This window comes from Pinus tabuliformis, chromosome 8, assembly GCF_031772625.1.
Source record: "Pinus tabuliformis cultivar Carrire ecotype Pingquan chromosome 8, CPIR1, whole genome shotgun sequence".
In the NCBI taxonomy this organism is placed as follows: Eukaryota; Viridiplantae; Streptophyta; class Pinopsida; order Pinales; family Pinaceae; genus Pinus; species Pinus tabuliformis.
Genome location: NC_142294.1, coordinates 819,284,927 through 819,298,631, shown reverse-complemented (window position 1 = coordinate 819,298,631; position 13,705 = coordinate 819,284,927).

Here is a 13,705-nt window from a genome sequence, read left to right as displayed (position 1 = left end):
TGGACTTCCGGGGTGATCCAGATTTAGTACTGTCGGATGGCGAGCAGTGGGGTGCCATTGGTAAAATCTTTGACCATATTGTTGTTTATCGTTTTTTGCTTGTAATGTTCTTGTGCTTTATTCTATCAAGACTTTAATCAAACTCATGTGTACATGCAGATGTTGGTCCTATTCGTCCAGTAGTTCGCTTGAGAGTACCAGCTGCTGCCCCATCAGGAGAGGCTGTCGGAAGAGTTGTTCTTCGTGACCTCGATGTGGCCGAGACTCTCACAGCTTTGCAGGAGCAGGTTGAGAGCCTCACTCTCGGTATTCCAGATGTGAGGACCGATGAGCTACCTTTGCGGTTACAGCGGCATACTACTGGTGTGCCCAGACGATGGACTCGTCTCTTACGCATGATCGCACAGGCTGTGACTTGCTATCACGAGCATCATTAGACTAGGGTGCCCCCTAGCATTTTGAGTTTTTGGGTCATTTGACCGATTTTGTCTTGGTTACAGAACATTATGTGTAAACCATAAACAGTTATATATATTTTTGATTTTCGGAGTTTTATTTTGGTTGAGTTACATGATCCACATGCGAAACATTGATGACGTGTTTCTTTTTATAAATGTTGCAAATGTCTATCTAACACATAGTTTGCTAATGAGTCAGTTAATGTGTTTAAGTTTCTGGAAATATGTTGATATTGAATAAGATCAAATTGTCTTTCCAAAATCTTAACCCTTAGGAACATGCGATAAATAGCTGGGTTTCGGACGGAATATATACCATTGAGTTGTAGTATTACGAGTTGTGAGTCTAGCCTAACAATTAGTCGGCGTATACCATGAGTGATGGCATCAGAGAGAAGCTCTATCAACGCGCTATACTCAGCGATGTTATTCGTTGATCGACCAATACATACACCTCTAAAACTTACTAACTCGCCGCTTGGATAAAAAATGGCCCAGGCCGCGGAGGACAGGTTCCGCGAACTACGACTCGCTCCGTCGGCATATCCAACACATGGCTCCAATAGGTTTGGCATCTGCAATAAATGTAAAAAGTGGATTACTCGACCAAAACAAACACTTTTGCGAAAACAAAAACATAACAAAAGCATGCTGGTTACCATTACGCATAGTAATGCTTGAGGTACAACCCATTACGGGGTTGCGCCAGTGGAATTCCGTCATAATCCATTAACTCGTAGGCTGCTTTTGCTAACACCCGTTTAACAATATAGGGGCCCATCCATAAAGACTTAAATTTACCTGCTCCCAATTTATCGGATTCTTGGTCGTAAAGCAAGACCAAGTCACCTTCTGAAAAGACACGGGGTTTGACACTTTTGTCGAACTGCACCTTGACTCGTTTCTTATGGGCTTCGTTAGCCAAAGCGGCGTCACGACGGGTTTCATCCAATTGGATTAATTCCAAGAAACGAGCCTCTTCTTCTGAAGTTCCGGGGAGGAGATCAATTGCGAGTTTGAGAGACGAGATTTCACACTGGATTGGTAAGACTGCTTCCAGGCCATATACTAGTTGGAAGGGTGTGAACCCGGTTGCATTCCTTACCGATGTTCGGTAAGCCCACAAGGCTGAGTATAGGATTAGGTGCCATCTTCTTTTGTGAACTCCGATCATCCTTTGCAGCATGCGTTTCAGGACCTTGTTGATCGCTTCAACTTGTCCGTTGGCTTGCGGATAATACGGAGTAGAGCTGTCGTGAGACAACCCTAGTTTGGCAGCTAATTCGACCATCATGTGATTGCGAAAATGCGATCCATGATCTGTGACTATAGCCTGTGGTACACCAAATCTGGCGACTACATGATTGAAAAAGAAGAGGGTAGCTGTTTCACCAGTATTATCTAATGTAGGCATCGCCTTGGCCCATTTGGTAAAATAGTCAACTGCGACTATGATATACCCATGCCCCCCGGTCGAGGTGGGGTTACATGTCATGAAATCGATGCCCCATTTGGTGAATGGCCCAACAGCAACTATTGGCTGTAAAGGTGCGGGTGGTCTTCTGGTTTTGCTATCAAAAATTTGACAAGCATGGCAACTTCTGACTGCGGTTATGCAATCTTTGAACATTGTTGGCCAAAAGTATCCTACTCGTAAAAAAATTTGTGCTGTAGCATATCCAGACTGATGCCCCCCACACGTGCCTGAATGACACTCATTCAGGACTTTTTCGGCTTCCTCATGGGTGAGGCACCTTCTCAGAACTGTATCGATACCACGACGGTAAAGTGTATCACCGACGATCATGTAGTCTTTTGCTTGGTATCGAATACGTTTTTGTTCAGAGTGGGAGGTGTTTGGCCTAAATTTTTGGGTTTGGAGATAAATGATTATATCTCCATACCACTCATTACTTGTAGATATCAGAAACAAACTCTCATCCACGATTGATTCTTCGGATGTTTCATCGTTGGATGACGATGGGAGATCGCATAATAATTCTGCGAAAACTAGAGCTTTCTTTGATTTGGATTTTACAAATTCCAGATCAAACTCTTGTAGGATTTCTATCCATTTTGAGTATTTGCCCCCCAGTAGCTGTCGCGACAATATATAAGTCATGGGGTTGCAATTTGACAGAATGGTAGTTTTCCGAAAGAGGACATAGTGTCGAAATCTCTGTATCGCTTGAACAGCTGCAAGTGCTAGCTTTTCAACGTAAGAATATTTGCTTTCTGTATCATTTAAGTTTTTACTTAAATAATATATAGGATGCTCAATTCCATCGACTTCTTGAACTAAAAACATTGCAATGGTCGTATCTGCTACAGCCAGATACAGGTTAAAGTCTCTTTGATAATCAGGGGCGTACATTAATGATGCTTTCATCAGGGAATCTTTCAAAGCATCAAAGGAAGCTTGCGCAACCTGATCCCAAACAAATGGTACCTCCTTTTTCAAAAGACATGTATAACCCTTAGCAAGTTTTGCGTAATTTGGAATGAACCTCCTCAGAAAGTTTGCTTTCCCTTGGAGTTTCTGAATCTGAAGCAAATTTGAAGGTGGAGGCAAATTTATGATTGCCTGGACCTTACATGGGTCGAGACGAATCCCATCCTTGGAGACTACAAAGTCAAGTAAACGACCAGAACTGATGCAAAATACACATTTGTGTGGATTGAGTCGTATCTTGTAGTGTCGGCAACGTAGAAATATTGCTCTTAAATGTTGCGGATGATCAGTCCGCTTTCGCGAATGAGCCGGAAGGTTGTCGAGGTATGGTTGAATGTTGTTTTTGATGTCATGGAAGGCATAATTCTTTAAACCAAAGGGTAATTTTCGATATGCGAATGTGCCCCACAGACAAATAAATGTAGTCTTTGACTGGTCCTGTGGGTGGATATTTATTTGATTATACCCGGAGAATCCATCCATGAATGAAAAGATTTCGCATCCGACGCATTCATCAATTATCTGGTCAATGAAGGGTGTAGGGTAGTTGTCTTTTGGACAAGCTTGATTTACATCCCTATAATCGACGCACACTCTAATTGTCCCTTGTTTTTTCATAACAGGAACAATATTCGATACCCAATCGGTTAGAGGAACCAGGTAGATGAAACCAGCATGGAGAAGTTTTTCAACTTCTACCTTAATAGCAGCGACTTTCTTGGGGTGCACCTGCCTTAGCCGTTGTCGTACTGGTTTGACATCTGGATACATCTTAATTTCGTGTTCAACGATACTCGAGTCAATGCCTGGCATTTCACTGTATGACCAAGCAAAGACATCTCTGAATTCACGAAAAAGAGCGTTATATATTTCCAGTTCTGAAGGAGAACAACATTTGCCAACATAAATATTCTCTACAATATCTGTTTTGGTCGAGATATTTATGGCTATAGTCTCTTCAATGTTGGATAAGTTTCGCTCGGAATCCACCGTATTTATAGTATTTGATAGAAAATCAAAGACTGAAGGATGATAAAGGTCATTTTGAGTATCTTCTCCACAATCCGGAAGAAGAGAACGATGGTGGGAATCATTCCATGGTGCTCCTTCAATTACCATTGATTGGACAATTCCTTCGTCGGTGACATGCACTCGCGACCAAGGATCTGAAGGAGTACCATTTTCTCTAGACCTATCTATCCAAACGCTTGATGAGCGTTGATTTGGGTTTGCCTCCCATGCTAGAAACATTGATTGCTATAATATTTCCATTGGGCTTGGGGGCAAAACCACTGCATGATCCATGTCGATATTGTTTTCTGAGATCTTTGTAGAAGATATCATGTTGCAGGTTCCTATCAACGCTACTTCCGCCAGATTGATTGGAGGTGGAAGAGCGAAATTTCCCATTAGTATAGGATCTTTCAGTAGGCCTACTCCGATATTCTGAAGCGAATGGGGGCTTTCATGGATCATGGGAATGCTTCCAGTAACTTGATAACCATTGGGGAGGAAGTTTTGTTGGTCGACGATTGTAATCCCTCCTTGAAAGGGAAATGCAATCTTTTTAAAATAGGTCGACACAACCGCTGCCATGGCATAAATCCATGGTCTTCCTAGTAGGATGTTGTAATCAAGATTCCCATCGATGACTTCAACATCTATTTCTACCGTTTTCCCTCCTAGTTCAACTTTCAAGTTATTTAGGATACCATATGGGGTATATGTCCTTCCGTCGAATGCTTTTAATGTCGTCGAAGATCGCAACAAGGTTGGAGATCCTAAATTTTTCCAGCAACTCATCGACATAATGCATGTAGATGCCCCCTCATCAATAATTGTTCGATGAACAATTTTGTTGAGGGCTTTCACTTGAATAAGGAAAGATAGTTGAGCTGGTAACTGAGGATCGTATCCTTTATGATTGAAGGATACAAGATCGGAATCCTTTGGGTCAATCCCACCAATGGCTGATAATAAAGCCTGCCTTTGGGATGGGCAATTTTGTAGTACTTCAAGAGTCGACATAGCGGATGGCGATTGGGCCAAATCTTCCACTATGTTATAATGTTGTGCCGCTCTAGCGCGGGGATTAAATGTCGATTTGTGTACTACTCCCTTTGGCGGTTTTATCGTTAATTCAGGAATGGTGGGTGGCACAACTTCTGTCGAAGTTGTTGTCAAACTACTTGGTTGATCTTTATCCTTGTTGTTCGACAGCTGTGGATTCCAATAATCTTTGTTCCTTGTCGATATCAAAGCATCATTTTGCTGTTTTGAAACCGACAACATTAGCACTTGAGACGGGGAAGCATTTCCAATTTCAACCAGATTTGTTCCTGGATTTGGAAACGGATCAGTTAACACTGCGGAGGTTTTTGAATTCTTGAAGAATTTTTTAAGCTCTGCTCTGTGTGGACAATCTAAAGTCCGATGATCCTCATCGCATATCATGCATGGAAATTTTAGTTTCCTATTTCCAGGAGGGTTTGAAGAAGATTTTTCAGGTGATGATTCTTCCTGTTTCTTCTTCTTCCCTTTGCCTTTCTTCTTGCTCCCTGGTTGTTTGGTTTCTTTGCCTTTATCTGTTGATACGGCATTTACTTCCGAAGCAAGAAGTTCGTCTTTTGCATTTTGACCTGAAATCTTACGGACCTTTTGGATGTAGCCTTTGTCGATTTCGTGTCTGTCGTGCCAATCACGCCATCGCCGGCATGAGAGTCATTGTTTGATTTAGGAGGAGGAGGAATTGAGAATTCCGGTCTAGGGGCGTCAGGTATTTTGTCGTAGAGCGTGCCAGACTGAGTATAGATCAAGTCCAGATATTGTGCACGAGCGATAACTTGCTCTTCTGTTACGACTCCCCCCTTTGCCACATCTTCCGTGATGGAAGGAAGTAATGACTTGATAAACCATTCAGCTAATAGCTGATCGGGGACATACATTTTTACCATCCTACGACGACGTCGCCACTCATGTATATGATCAGATATGTGAGTGGCTGTTGTCTGTATGAAGTTGGTAAGAAGTTCTGTTCCCGTTTCGTACCTTATTGGTAATTGAAAATGGGTTAAAAAGGTTGTGGCTAAGGTACTAAAGTTGTCGAACGAAGCTCTAGGCAATTCAATATACCATTTTGCCGCTGGACCCGTTAACGTCCTCTGAAAGAGGCGAAGTCTTATCGAAGCATCATTTAGGGTGTTTGATGAACACCACAGATGAAAGGTCATCACGTGATTCGATGGATCTTCACCCGGATTTCCATTAAATTTCGGAATATCTGATGGAAGTTTATGTGGAATCGCTGGCCACCAAGGGGCGTAAGCAATTTGATCATTTGTTAACCGATTTAAATCAGGTAACTCTAAGGTTGCCACAAAGGGTAACTGCTGATTCAGGTTAGGTGAAGCATACCCAGGATAAGATGGGATTGCCTGAGCAGTTGGTCTTTGCATACCAGCATAATGCATTTGATGCTAGTATGTCTGGTAAGGTTGGTGGACATGACCATTGTAAAATGGTTGATTTTGACCGTTTTGAATGTACGTCTTCCCACTATTTGCAAAGATTTGCTGCTCAGAACCTTGGTATACTTGTTGGAATTGTGGTTGTTGGTATTGCACCAGCCATGGTTGTGAAGCCATGTGCTGTTGCGCTATACTAACCGTTGGACCAAGGTGAGGGGTAATTGCACCCGTCTGGACCTGTGTCGCCCCACTAGTCGGCGATTGTGGTTGAGTCGCAGGCTCAAGGGGCTGTTGCATTATAACCTAAGAAACTTGAGGTTGGCATACAACAGGCAGCGTTTGAACTTGTGACACCGTCACAATAGCTGGCGTAGTCGGGATATTCGACATAGGTACGCATTGTTGCATCGAATACACAACTCTTGGTTGTTGAGGTAGTATAGGTACCCAACCACTTGAAGTAATTCCAGTGTAACCTGAATGTTGTTGTGAACTCTCGTATGGATATCCTCCCTGAAGGGGTAATGAAAGGGCATACTGCCCCCCATACGGTGGTAATCCGAAACTCAAGGGAATTGTTTACCCTTGGGGACCAGACTGCCCAAATTGACCTCCAAATAGGTTAATTTGTTGAGACTCAACATAAGAGTTTCCGGATATTATTCCGGATGAACAAACAGGAACGGACCATACTGTCGTAATAGCCCCTAAGTGGGCTCCTTCTAGCGGCTAAGAGCTAGTCGGGACAGATGGTATGCCGGCGAACATTGTAGGAGTGATAGCAGGGAGTTCTGTCGTCGCTGTGTCAGATGACACAGTCCTAGATGTTGACGGTTGTTCAGACATTTGTAGTCTATCCAAAAGATTACCTAGTGATTCTACAGGAGCTTCCGCTAGTGGTAGACTAACTTCTGATGAAGAAGGATATAGAGTGATCCCGACTCCAAAGTGCATTGGAGTACTTGTTTGAGGATCTTCTACAATTTCTTCAATTGCAATCAGACCAGGTGGAAGGGGAAGATCGTCAGGTCCGTAAAATATTTCTGGTGCCGAAGAAGGTATGGAATCGACAACGACAGATGTTTGAAGAGCAAGACTCTCCGAACCGGTTGTAGATGGAACTGGTTCGGTAACACAAGTGTTTACTCTCAGATTAGGATCAGTATCACTGTCCCTCTGTGGCTGTCGAACTTCTTCTGTAGAGGCAGGGATTCTAGAAATGTTTGGAGTAACCGGAGTCTCTGATGTCGTTGGAACACTTGTTCTAACTTTAATAGGAGATTTGGAACCGGTTAAACGAGTTCGCTTTGTCCGTTCTGGTTTCGATTTCGGAGACAAAGACGGTTGACTCGTAAGCCTCCGCGAACGACGGGGTTTCAATTGACTTTCTTCCACTATTGCGAATTACTCGATCAACTAAAATAAAAAGGGGAAGTGTGTTTCCGAATTAAATGAATTTTAGACGCTTTTGACACAACTTGTTTTTTCAGTTTTTAAGAGTCGAGAAAAAACAAAAGATGACTCTAGTCTCCTTCGATTTTTAATGAGCCTGAAGTGACAAGTGCTCAGATGGACCTTTTCCGTTAAGGAATCTGAAAAGGAATGAAAGGGACTGATCTGGAGATCTAGGTAGAGGGAGTACCAAACCAATCGCAAAACTGCAGAATACTTTTTATGGTACGACAGTCAATCTTCCCGAATGTTGTGTTCAGTGCATTGCGATCGATAGGGCGGCAGACACGGCTTCCTATGGATAAAGGATTTAAGCCTATAGGGGTCTCCCAATATATACTCGACGGTACGTGGGAGCACAAGTCCGTACTGGCACTTTTCGTCTCAAAGTGGAGGAATCACCCAACCATCAGTGAGGACAACAGTTACCAGGATTTACGACGCCGGAATACGTCTCTAGCCTAGACCTCTAAATGTTGTGCGTTAAGTTCCAAAGCATTGTTAGATTCATTGAATTTATTTTAGGTTGATCTTTCTTATGAAGTTTGCCTTTTGGGTTCACCACGAGATGTAGATGTAATTCCTAAAATGCAATCTAAAGATAATAAGCAAACTTTTATCTCTTTTCAGCAATGAAAATCCTAGCTACTAGGGAAAAAGAAAGACACAATCTTTTCACAAAGAGCAAAGAGCACACTGTAAATGCACTTTCCTAAATCAAGCCAAACAGACTGTCAATATGCAAATGCACATGTGCATGTATTTGTTTTCGACTTTCTTAATATTGATGCTAAAAAGAAAGTTGATGTACAAATCTGAATTTGGTTTCAAGCGACAAACACAAACAAGCTTCTTTTCAAAATCAAAAGATAAAGACGATTACGACGCTTTACGATTTTGAAATAAACACTTGTTTTTGACACTAGAAAAACATAAATTCAGACCAAAGGCAAAAGTAAAAGTATAGTCAACTATCAACAGCAATCAAATTTTCTCCTATGATCGAAATCGACACTTGCGACAGATCTAAATCTAAGGACGACAATACGACTATTCTACTTTTGCAATGGAAAACTGTAAACGACTCAACAAACACACAAAAACATCTACAATTCTTTTGTACAAAGGAGGCGGAATTACAGCAAGGAAAAGCGGTTTTTAAACAGACACATACACTGATCACAGGCTGCAAAAATCAGATACAAAACTGGAAAGAATGAAGCACAAGAACCTCAGCTGCACAGGGCTAGTCTGATCAGTGCACATGTAACACAGAGAAACTGGATTGCAGCGCAGGTTGCCCTCTCGGGAACTGCGCTGAAATGCAGGAACTCTTCACAGTACCTGTGCTGGGGCAGAAACGAGAATTCTATCCAGGTTCTGGGTCACGGTTTACAATTTAGTCTTTGGTTTTTGGCCGAGTAAAAGCAATCAGTAATGCACAATCAGGGGGTAGATCTAAGGAGGGTCTAAGAGCTATCACAAAGGGCAATCAGATCATTTGTGAATCAGCTGTTCAAATCATAAACAGATCCAGTGAATGGATTGAAGTAGCAGATGTCTACTTTGCATTTGTTATGGCAAATGCAGTTCGAATGCTACTTATAAGTTTATGAAACAAACAACAAAATATACACAAACAAACTAATTAGACAATCGTCCCCAGTGGAGTCGCCATTTTGTTACCGGGAAAAGTGTCTATTTAGAACTGCTCTATCCCACTAAGGTGTGACAGCTGCCTTAGAAACAAACAGAGAAAACTACTTTTGTATTTCCTTTATGAATTAAAGATAGAAGGGGATAGAAAGAACCGACCTGTGTCTTGCGCTAATCCTTTGATACAATCCCTCTCTTCTTTGACAGCTTCCAGCTACCTGCTCCCTTACTTGCCCAGCTTCACCAAGTTCTTGTAAGATCACAGAAGAAGAAAACGACACAAAGACATGGATCTATATTCATAAAAAGCTTAGGATCAGATTTAAGCTAAACATACAAATGTAACAAGCATCAATGATACACAAGCATGTAGGAGAAACTCAAATAGTTTTATTGATATAACAAGAAGATCCAGGAGGAGTTACAACCGATGATTCCTGATCCAGCATCAACCTCCCAGCAAAGAAGCCCCTTCTTCACCTCCAAAAAAGCATAAATCACCCAATACTCTGATATCTATCTCAAAACCAACAGCAATTCCTTGCAATGTACAAAATTCCAGCCTCCTGGATCTCTGGGATGAGGGATCCATATATAGATGTATGCAAGGAGGATGAGTCAGCCTGTAATTTGATTAGTGTCTTCTCTCTGTCAGTTCTTGCTTCCACTTGGAGACTGAGAGCCTCTTACTCATCCTTGGTCGAATTCAGTGAGGCAAGTGTCATAGGAGAAGATTCTGGAAGCTTCCATTGTCTTTCCACCTCGCGGAATGGCACTGCCATTTGTCATTTCCCGCTCAACGCACCCTGATAGTGCATTTAGGTGCGTTGCAATGCACCCAGCTAGTGTATTTAGGTGCTATGCAATGCAGCTAGCTAGTGGAGCAGCTGAAATGATCCTGATTTGACTGATTCTGAGCAGTTTCTGGTGGAGAACTTCTGGGAGAAGCTGTAATTTGTTGACCTTGTTCCTTTAGGGATTGGAACAACACTTTTAGGGACTTAGGAGCCCTTAGTTTATGGACATTCATGCTTGGTGCTGCAAGGCACAAAAATGTCTATAACACTCCTAACTTGACTCAAGGACACTAATAACCAATTCATGCAGGTTATGACCCTGACCCATGTCCTCTCTTGTACTATGACAATCACAAGACTGCATGCATGATTGGCGGAAGAACCTTATCCCTTTCCGACTACAGTCAATATCCCAGGCATATCGATTACCCATAGACCCTGGGTTCGTTAGATTTATATCAAATTTATCCAAAGCAAAGAGACTATGGATGGTAATACCCAAACCCTCCCTGGTGCTCCAAAGACCCCCCCGTGCCCCGACTCCAAGCAATTACAGTAAAAAAAAAAACACAGATGATTCTAGACCCCCTACCCTAGGGAAGAGGGGGCTTGAGGATTTATATAGAGGGGCAACCATAATTCGACCAATCCCTGAGATGGGGAGTTGTGAAGGAACCAAAATGCCACCAAACCACTATTTGGCCAGACTCGTCCCGTAACTAGACAAGGACACCAACACACACCATCCATAACCAATTAAGACAAATTCACATTACTGAGGACATTATATGAAGGAATGGTCGAACTTGGACAAACTTGTTGGCGCAGATGCATAGAGAAGAGGATGCACGAACGTGAGCCTGGAGCAAAGCCTTGAGCTCACCTCTCTCTAGGAATGCAATCCACCTCCTCTTCCCCGAATTACCTGCAAGGAGTATCCTGCAATTTCCTCTTGGCTTACCTCCACATACTATAACCACAACACATTCAACCTCAATCACAGTCAAATGCCTCCACCCTCGCTTGTAATAATTCCTTGACATTCCTTGCATGATTTTACATGTGTGGGGGTGGCCACGCCACTCCCTTCCTTTATGAAAATAATTACCATTACTATGACCCAGATCCCACAACACTCTCTAGCCTGGCTCGTACGCCGATTGGGGAGTGTATTGAGTTTTTAAAACACTTATATTAACTTATAATTTTAGGGTAAGGGTTGTGATCCATGAAGAATTCAACCAACCACATGTTTTAGGTAAAAAGCACTACAACCTATGTGTGTGTTGAGTTTTTAATACCCATATATTAAATTATAATTTTAGGGTTACGGTTGTGATCCATGAAGAATTCAACCAACCGCGTGTTTCATGTAAAAAAACACTATAATATATATGTGTGTTGAGTTTTTAAAACCCTTATATTAAATTATAATATTAATGCCAGGGTTGTGATTCATGAAGAATTCAACCAACCACATGTTTAAGGTTAAAAATACTATAACCTATATGTGTATTAAGTTTTTAAAACTTTTATAATAAATCATCAGTGTAGATCCATCTTAACTCTGGATATATCAAGCACAGAGAGGGATATAATCCCTCAAGGTGCAAACCTATTTTTTGAGAGAAAAACTTGAGGAAAGGTTTGCACCTCAAGAGATTTGTTCACTCTCGACACTTGATAGATCCAAAGTTAAGATGAATCTAAGCTTGTTTAAAGTTAGGAGTCTCATAATTTCTATGACTCATTTATTATGCTAATTGAATAATTTATTATTTAGTTGAATTTCTTAATATTTTTTTCTTATACCTTATTAAAATATTATTCACATTAGATTGGAAATACAAGTTTAGACTATTTTTATTCTCAATTTGTTTGGTATTTTTACTTTTCTTCATTTTGGTTTCCTCTCGACCTTGAAGAGATAACATTTGTATGTTCAATCGATTATTTAATATATTGATTGTATTTTTTTTTTAACTAAAACATGTATGGATTTTTATTAATAAAGAGCTCCAAATGGTTGAAGCCTTACAAGTGCAAGACTTTTACATTTTCCTGTTACAAGCTGATGTCTTTTTCATGGGATGCAAATTTTCTGGTTCTCCCTTGTTTATGCTGAGGTCTCCTTGGCTCAAAAGACATCCTTTATTGGCATAATAGTCCAATTCTTTATTTGATTCCCTGAGAATATGGTAGCATTTAAAGGAAGTGAACTCTTGTAGGATATATCTCAGCCGTTGCAGATTCTTATTTAAGCCGACATCATTAAATTGACCTTTCGAATGTATCATTTTGATCAAGATTTCTGAATCACTGAATGCTTGCAGCTCTCGGTGTCCTCTTTCTTTAGCTATTTGACATGCCTTTGTCAAGCTCAGGATTTTTGCTTGGTTGTTGGATCGTTGTCCTAGTCCCCAACAAAAGGTTTCTTTGGTGCTTCAGTCAGAAGAGTATATGAGTCCTCCAGCTCCCGCTATCCTAGGGTTCCCTTTTGAGGCACCATCAAAGAAAATTGTAGTTATTCCTTGCTGCCTCCACCAACTCTGAAATATTTCGCCCTTATCTCTTAGCCTCCACTCAGGATTGAGTTGGGGTTTTCCAATACTGTGGATCCGTTGGGTTAATGCAAAGGTTCCAAGCCAGCTCTTTTCCTCTTGCTGCACCGAAGAGTCATCTTTGAGTTTTTGGGAGTTCAAAGTTTCCAGGAGAAGGCCTTTTGCTTTTGCTGCTACCATGTTGGGTGTCCAGAATACATTGTTAAATATCTGCTCATTTCTAGCTAACCATAGCTTCCAACACACAAATTTGGGAATGGTGATCCAGATTCTTGCCCATGAGGAGTTGAGGGAGGGCAAAGGATAGCGATATTTCCATGATAAAAATAAGTCCACTACTAAAATTTTAGTGGGGATTGCCGCCTTGAATCCTTGGAGTATGAGTGTCCAAACTTTGTTTGCAAATGAGCAGTCTACAAATAGGTGATCCATGGTTTCCATGGCCTCTTTGCATAGTGAGCATCTATGTGGACCTACTATTTTCCTTTTCAATAAGTTTTCACCAGTGAAAATCTTTTTGTGCATTAATATCCAGAAGAAGAAGTTAACCTTGGGCAGTGCCAATAGATCCCATACCTCCATCCAAAACCTTGTAGGGAGAGATCTATCTCTGTGTGATTGCAACAACTCGTAACCTTTGGCTGAGGAGTATACTCCTGTAGGTCCCCAACCCCATTTATCTTTTTCTGTCTTGTGCACCAGAGCTGCTTCACGAAGTTCTTCTTTTAGCGTTTCTGTTTGCTGTGATAAATGATCTGGTATGTTACTAAAGTTCCAATCAATCCAGAACCCGGATTCGTCCCATTTTGAGATATCATATATTGTCTTATCTCCTCTGCTTTCAAGAAGCTCGCAGATTTCT